The 6,000-nt window shown below is 40.0% G+C and overlaps 12 non-coding genes across 12 annotated transcripts; 5 read left to right on the forward strand and 7 right to left on the reverse strand.

The window, feature by feature from the left end:
• Nucleotides 1-73: 73 nt before the first annotated feature.
• Trnar-ucu lies at nucleotides 74-157 on the reverse strand. The gene is given in 2 exon segments: nucleotides 74-109; nucleotides 121-157. It is a non-coding gene; the product is annotated as a tRNA-Arg (tRNA).
• A 118-nt stretch (nucleotides 158-275) lies between these two features.
• Trnas-uga lies at nucleotides 276-357 on the forward strand. The gene has a single exon. It is a non-coding gene; the product is annotated as a tRNA-Ser (tRNA).
• Nucleotides 358-1,347: 990 nt separating this feature from the next.
• Trnar-ccu lies at nucleotides 1,348-1,420 on the forward strand. The gene has a single exon. It is a non-coding gene; the product is annotated as a tRNA-Arg (tRNA).
• Nucleotides 1,421-2,055: 635 nt separating this feature from the next.
• On the reverse strand, nucleotides 2,056-2,137 carry Trnas-cga. The gene has a single exon. It is a non-coding gene; the product is annotated as a tRNA-Ser (tRNA).
• A 77-nt stretch (nucleotides 2,138-2,214) lies between these two features.
• Trnai-aau lies at nucleotides 2,215-2,288 on the reverse strand. Its single transcript has one exon. It is a non-coding gene; the product is annotated as a tRNA-Ile (tRNA).
• A 264-nt stretch (nucleotides 2,289-2,552) lies between these two features.
• On the reverse strand, nucleotides 2,553-2,636 carry Trnar-ucu. Its single transcript is given in 2 exon segments — nucleotides 2,553-2,588; nucleotides 2,600-2,636. It is a non-coding gene; the product is annotated as a tRNA-Arg (tRNA).
• Nucleotides 2,637-2,754: 118 nt separating this feature from the next.
• On the forward strand, nucleotides 2,755-2,836 carry Trnas-uga. Its single transcript has one exon. It is a non-coding gene; the product is annotated as a tRNA-Ser (tRNA).
• Nucleotides 2,837-3,826: 990 nt separating this feature from the next.
• Nucleotides 3,827-3,899, forward strand: Trnar-ccu. The gene has a single exon. It is a non-coding gene; the product is annotated as a tRNA-Arg (tRNA).
• Nucleotides 3,900-4,534: 635 nt separating this feature from the next.
• Nucleotides 4,535-4,616, reverse strand: Trnas-cga. The gene has a single exon. It is a non-coding gene; the product is annotated as a tRNA-Ser (tRNA).
• Nucleotides 4,617-4,693: 77 nt separating this feature from the next.
• Nucleotides 4,694-4,767, reverse strand: Trnai-aau. Its single transcript has one exon. It is a non-coding gene; the product is annotated as a tRNA-Ile (tRNA).
• Nucleotides 4,768-5,031: 264 nt separating this feature from the next.
• On the reverse strand, nucleotides 5,032-5,115 carry Trnar-ucu. Its single transcript is given in 2 exon segments — nucleotides 5,032-5,067; nucleotides 5,079-5,115. It is a non-coding gene; the product is annotated as a tRNA-Arg (tRNA).
• A 118-nt stretch (nucleotides 5,116-5,233) lies between these two features.
• Nucleotides 5,234-5,315, forward strand: Trnas-uga. The gene has a single exon. It is a non-coding gene; the product is annotated as a tRNA-Ser (tRNA).
• Nucleotides 5,316-6,000: the final 685 nt, after the last annotated feature.

The following is a 6,000-nucleotide window of genomic DNA, read 5'->3' on the forward strand; positions in this document are numbered from 1 at the left end:
GATCTGACATGATTCCCCATGGTTTGTGGTTAACTACTACTCATCATGAACTAATAGTTTCGTCATATGCTATTAATCGTGGCGGGACTCGAACCCGCAATTTTCGGATAACTACTTTCATAGAAGTCCGACGCCTTATCCATTAGGCCACACGACCTACACTTAAAGAAAGTGCTAGGATTTTGCATCTCTCATTTAACCTGCTCTTCAGTAAGATCAAACGGAAATATTGGTGAACCAATAAATATTATTACTAGATTGTCTGAAAAATCGGGGCAGTTGTGGTCGAGTGGTTAAGGCGATAGACTTGAAATCTGTTCCTCTCTGAGGGCGTAGGTTCGAACCCTACCAACTGCGGTGAATTGCCATTTGTTTCACATGCTAGTATTTTCTAGTGGAACAACTCATTTTCAATCGTTTACTAGTATCTCAAATTTACGCATGATTACAAATATTAACTGTGCAGTCATGGGTATCCTAGGTCCCGGGATCTATCTCGGAACCGTGGAGCCATGACCTGTTACTTGGCGTTTCCAGAAACGTGTCTATTTTTCAGAACCAGTGCCGAAATGCATTATGGCGGTCTTTGAGTGTAGTTTACAAACACAAAATGTAGTCAGAGACAAATTATAGGATGAAAGAATGTGTACCCATTTTGTTTACGAAGAATAGAAAAACGTCCGTACTTCCGTCCGTAAAAGATCTATAAGCAATCGTAAAATTTAAAAATGAACTCGAACGGAAAACTATTGCAATACCAATTATTAAGCCCGGTTAGCTCAGACGGTAGAGCGCGGGACTTTTAATCCTGAGGTCAAGGGTTCAAGTCCATTATCGGGCGGCTAGTCTTTTGATTTTAGTTAGTATTGTTGGTTTTCCACCATTTATTATCAAGTTAATATCGTTTGAAATCATTCACCATTATGGGCAGAATTCATAGATGTTCATAGACGACAACACGAGTTCTCATGGTGTTTCTTTACGTTAATTCCTACGATGTAGAGAAAGTGCGAACCAAAAGGAAGTACATTCGGATATAGGTCGTGGAACATACACAAATAATGAAATGAGATAGTGAGAAAGAGTATCCCTCATTGTGAGAGTAGAAAGCCTTGATATTTGATACAACTAATTGCAATAGTAAATGTATGTCCAGTTATAGAACTCGAAAGCTGTAAATAGAGTTTGTAGTTAAGATTATTCAAAAAACATGGTTTTCAAGATTGAGACGATGTCCACAGACGGTAATCGCTGTATGTTTATATAACATGGGACGTTTGGCTATCTTCTAGGAAAAAGCTTTGCAATATAACGTCATTCCTCGAATAGGAGATTCAACATAACTCAGCCTTTGTGGCCTAATGGATAAGGCACCGGCCTCCTAAGCCGGGGATTGCGAGTTCGAGTCTCGCCAGAGGTAGCGAGCAACCGAAACTATAATTATCGAAAATCGTCGTTAAATTGGCAATTACTTGTCTTTTGTTTTACTGTTTTCAAGCAAAAATTTTCATTGGTCCAAGTGTTGGGAAATCGCTGAAATGGCATGCTTAAACTTGGAAACCTTTGCCAGTGACAATTACTTGGCAGCGGAACTTATTCTGCTGTTTTACAGGTGAACTCTGACTCTCTCATCCTTCTCTGCCGTCTTCACTGGTTCCTGGAGCAACAACGCGCTGAATTCAAGACGCTGGTCATGATGGTAAGGTGCATTCTCGGCAACGTGTACTTGTTGTCTCTCATCTACTTTTAGAAACTATCTAAACCTGGCCTACGATCACAGACCTCGACTTCGATGGACCTGACTGTTCTTACCACTCGTACGGACCATTGTTGAGAGCATGCCTTATCCAGGGTCACCCCGTTGCTTAGTTTGTCTTGTCTTGTCCAGGGCCATCACATATGCTAAAGACCTAAAGACCTTTCGTTCTTCTCTCACTGTGTACTCCCCTACTGATTTTAAACTTGGATGTTCTCCCAAAAAATGACTAGAAATAACTTCTGGCGTCACTTGATCAAATGTTGTGTAGTTACATTTACCAATAAAATGCCACAAAACGCAGATAGTAGGATTCGAACCTACGCTTCAAGATGGAAACTGATTTCGAGTCAGTCACCTTAACCACTCGGCCATATCTGCATTCACTATTTTAGCAAAATATTTCGAATCTATCAGTACCTTTTTAGAGTGGAAAATATTTAATGAAAGAATTATAGTGGCCCGTAAGAGGATCGAACTCATGACCTCCGCGTTATTAGCACGGCGCTCTAACCAACTGAGCTAACAGGCCAATAAATTATTAATATATTAATAAAAGGTTCATTCATCATCAGTTAGGTATACTCTGTGTGTCTTTAGAGAGAATGATTTAAGGTATCTACCAAGCAAGGCTATATCAGCAGCCAATTTCAATCGTCACTGTGAAGGCAATGCAAGCCAGTGATATTCATTGAGTGTTCGAGATATATTTGTAGTTTTATTGATCTGACATTATTCCCCATGGTTTGTGGTTAACTACTACTCATCATGAACTAATAGTTTCGTCATATGCTATTAATCGTGGCGGGACTCGAACCCGCAATTTTCGGATAACTACTTTCATAGAAGTCCGACGCCTTATCCATTAGGCCACACGACCTACACTTAAAGAAAGTGCTAGGGTTTTGCATCTCTCATTTAACCTGCTCTTCAGTAAGGTCAAACGGAAATATTGGTGAACCAATAAATATTATTACTAGATTGTCTGAAAAATCGGGGCAGTTGTGGCCGAGTGGTTAAGGCGATAGACTTGAAATCTGTTCCTCTCTGAGGGCGTAGGTTCGAACCCTACCAACTGCGGTGAATTGCCATTTGTTTCACATGCTAGTATTTTCTAGTGGAAAAACTCATTTTCAATCGTTTACTAGTATCTCAAATTTACGCATGATTACAAATATTAACTGTGCAGTCATGGGTATCCTAGGTCCCGGGATCTATCTCGGAACCGTGGAGCCATGACCTGTTACTTGGCGTTTCCAGAAACGTGTCTATTTTTCAGAACCAGTGCCGAAATGCATTATGGCGGTCTTTGAGTGTAGTTTACAAACACAAAATGTAGTCAGAGACAAATTATAGGATGAAAGAATGTGTACCCATTTTGTTTACGAAGAATAGAAAAACGTCCGTACTTCCGTCCGTAAAAGATCTATAAGCAATCGTAAAATTTAAAAATGAACTCGAACGGAAAACTATTGCAATACCAATTATTAAGCCCGGTTAGTTCAGACGGTAGAGCGCGGGACTTTTAATCCTGAGGTCAAGGGTTCAAGTCCCTTATCGGGCGGCTAGTCTTTTGATTTTAGTTAGTATTGTTGGTTTTCCACCATTTATTATCAAGTTAATATCGTTTGAAATCATTCACCATTATGGGCAGAATTCATAGATGTTCATAGACGACAACACGAGTTCTCATGGTGTTTCTTTACGTTAATTCCTACGATGTAGAGAAAGTGCGAACCAAAAGGAAGTACATTCGGATATAGGTCGTGGAACATACACAAATAATGAAATGAGATAGTGAGAAAGAGTATCCCTCATTGTGAGAGTAGAAAGCCTTGATATTTGATACAACTAATTGCAATAGTAAATGTATGTCCAGTTATAGAACTCGAAAGCTGTAAATAGAGTTTGTAGTTAAGATTATTCAAAAAACATGGTTTTCAAGATTGAGACGATGTCCACAGACGGTAATCGCTGTATGTTTATATAACATGGGACGTTTGGCTATCTTCTAGGAAAAAGCTTTGCAATATAACGTCATTCCTGGAATAGGAGATTCAACATAACTCAGCCTTTGTGGCCTAATGGATAAGGCACCGGCCTCCTAAGCCGGGGATTGCGAGTTCGAGTCTCGCCAGAGGTAGCGAGCAACCGAAACTATAATTATCGAAAATCGTCGTTAAATTGGCAATTACTTGTCTTTTGTTTTACTGTTTTCAAGCAAACATTTTCATTGGTCCAAGTGTTGGGAAATCGCTGAAATGGCATGCTTAAACTTGGAAACCTTTGCCAGTGACAATTACTTGGCAGCGGAACTTATTCTGCTGTTTTACAGGTGAACTCTGACTCTCTCATCCTTCTCTGCCGTCTTCATTGGTTCCTGGAGCAACAACGCGCTGAATTCAAGACGCTGGTCATGATGGTAAGGTGCATTCTCGGCAACGTGTACTTGTTGTCTCTCATCTACATTTAGAAACTATCTAAACCTGGCCTACGATCACAGACCTCGACTTCGATGGACCTGACTGTTCTTACCACTCGTACGGACCATTGTTGAGAGCATGCCTTATCCAGGGTCACCCCGTTGCTTAGTTTGTCTTGTCTTGTCCAGGGCCATCACATATGCTAAAGACCTAAAGACCTTTCGTTCTTCTCTCACTGTGTACTCCCCTACTGATTTTAAACTTGAATGTTCTCCCAAAAAATGACTAGAAATAACTTCTGGCGTCACTTGATCAAATGTTGTGTAGTTACATTTACCAATAAAATGCCACAAAACGCAGATAGTAGGATTCGAACCTACGCTCCAAGATGGAAACTGATTTCGAGTCAGTCGCTTTAACCACTCGGCCATATCTGCATTCACTATTTTAGCAAAATATTTCGAATCTATCAGTACCTTTTTAGAGTGGAAAATATTTAATGAAAGAATTATAGTGGCCCGTAAGAGGATCGAACTCATGACCTCCGCGTTATTAGCACGGCGCTCTAACCAACTGAGCTAACAGGCCAATAAATTCTTAATATATTAATAAAAGGTTCATTCATCATCAGTTAGGTATACTCTGTGTGTCTTTAGAGAGAATGATTTAAGGTATCTACCAAGCAAGGCTATATCAGCAGCCAATTTCAATCGTCACTGTGAAGGCAATGCAAGCCAGTGATATTCGTTGAGTGTTCGAGATATATTTGTAGTTTTATTGATCTGACATGATTCCCCATGGTTTGTGGTTAACTACTACTCATCATGAACTAATAGTTTCGTCATATGCTATTAATCGTGGCGGGATTCGAACCCGCAATTTTCGGATAACTACTTTCATAGAAGTCCGACGCCTTATCCATTAGGCCACACGACCTACACTTAAAGAAAGTGCTAGGATTTTGCATCTCTCATTTAACCTGCTCTTCAGTAAGGTCAAACGGAAATATTGGTGATTCAATAAATATTATTACTAGATTGTCTGAAAAATCGGGGCAGTTGTGGCCGAGTGGTTAAGGCGATAGACTTGAAATCTGTTCCTCTCTGAGGGCGTAGGTTCGAACCCTACCAACTGCGGTGAATTGCCATTTGTTTCACATGCTAGTATTTTCTAGTGGAACAACTCATTTTCAATCGTTTACTAGTATCTCAAATTTACGCATGATTACAAATATTAACTGTGCAGTCATGGGTATCCTAGGTCCCGGGATCTATCTCGGAACCGTGGAGCCATGACCTGTTACTTGGCGTTTCCAGAAACGTGTCTATTTTTCAGAACCAGTGCCGAAATGCATTATGGCGGTCTTTGAGTGTAGTTTACAAACACAAAATGTAGTCAGAGACAAATTATAGGATGAAAGAATGTGTACCCATTTTGTTTACGAAGAATAGAAAAACGTCCGTACTTCCGTCCGTAAAAGATCTATAAGCAATCGTAAAATTTAAAAATGAACTCGAACGGAAAACTATTGCAATACCAATTATTAAGCCCGGTTAGCTCAGACGGTAGAGCGCGGGACTTTTAATCCTGAGGTGAAGGGTTCAAGTCCCTTATCGGGCGGCTAGTCTTTTGATTTTAGTTAGTATTGTTGGTTTTCCACCATTTATTATCAAGTTAATATCGTTTGAAATCATTCACCATTATGGGCAGAATTCATAGATGTTCATAGACGACAACACGAGTTCTCATGGTGTTTCTTTACGTTAATTCCTACGATGTAGAGAAAGTGCGAACCAAAAGGAAGTACATTCGGATATAGGT

The sequence above is a fragment of the Daphnia pulicaria genome, chromosome 6, assembly GCF_021234035.1.
Source record: "Daphnia pulicaria isolate SC F1-1A chromosome 6, SC_F0-13Bv2, whole genome shotgun sequence".
Taxonomy (NCBI): domain Eukaryota; kingdom Metazoa; phylum Arthropoda; class Branchiopoda; order Diplostraca; family Daphniidae; genus Daphnia; species Daphnia pulicaria.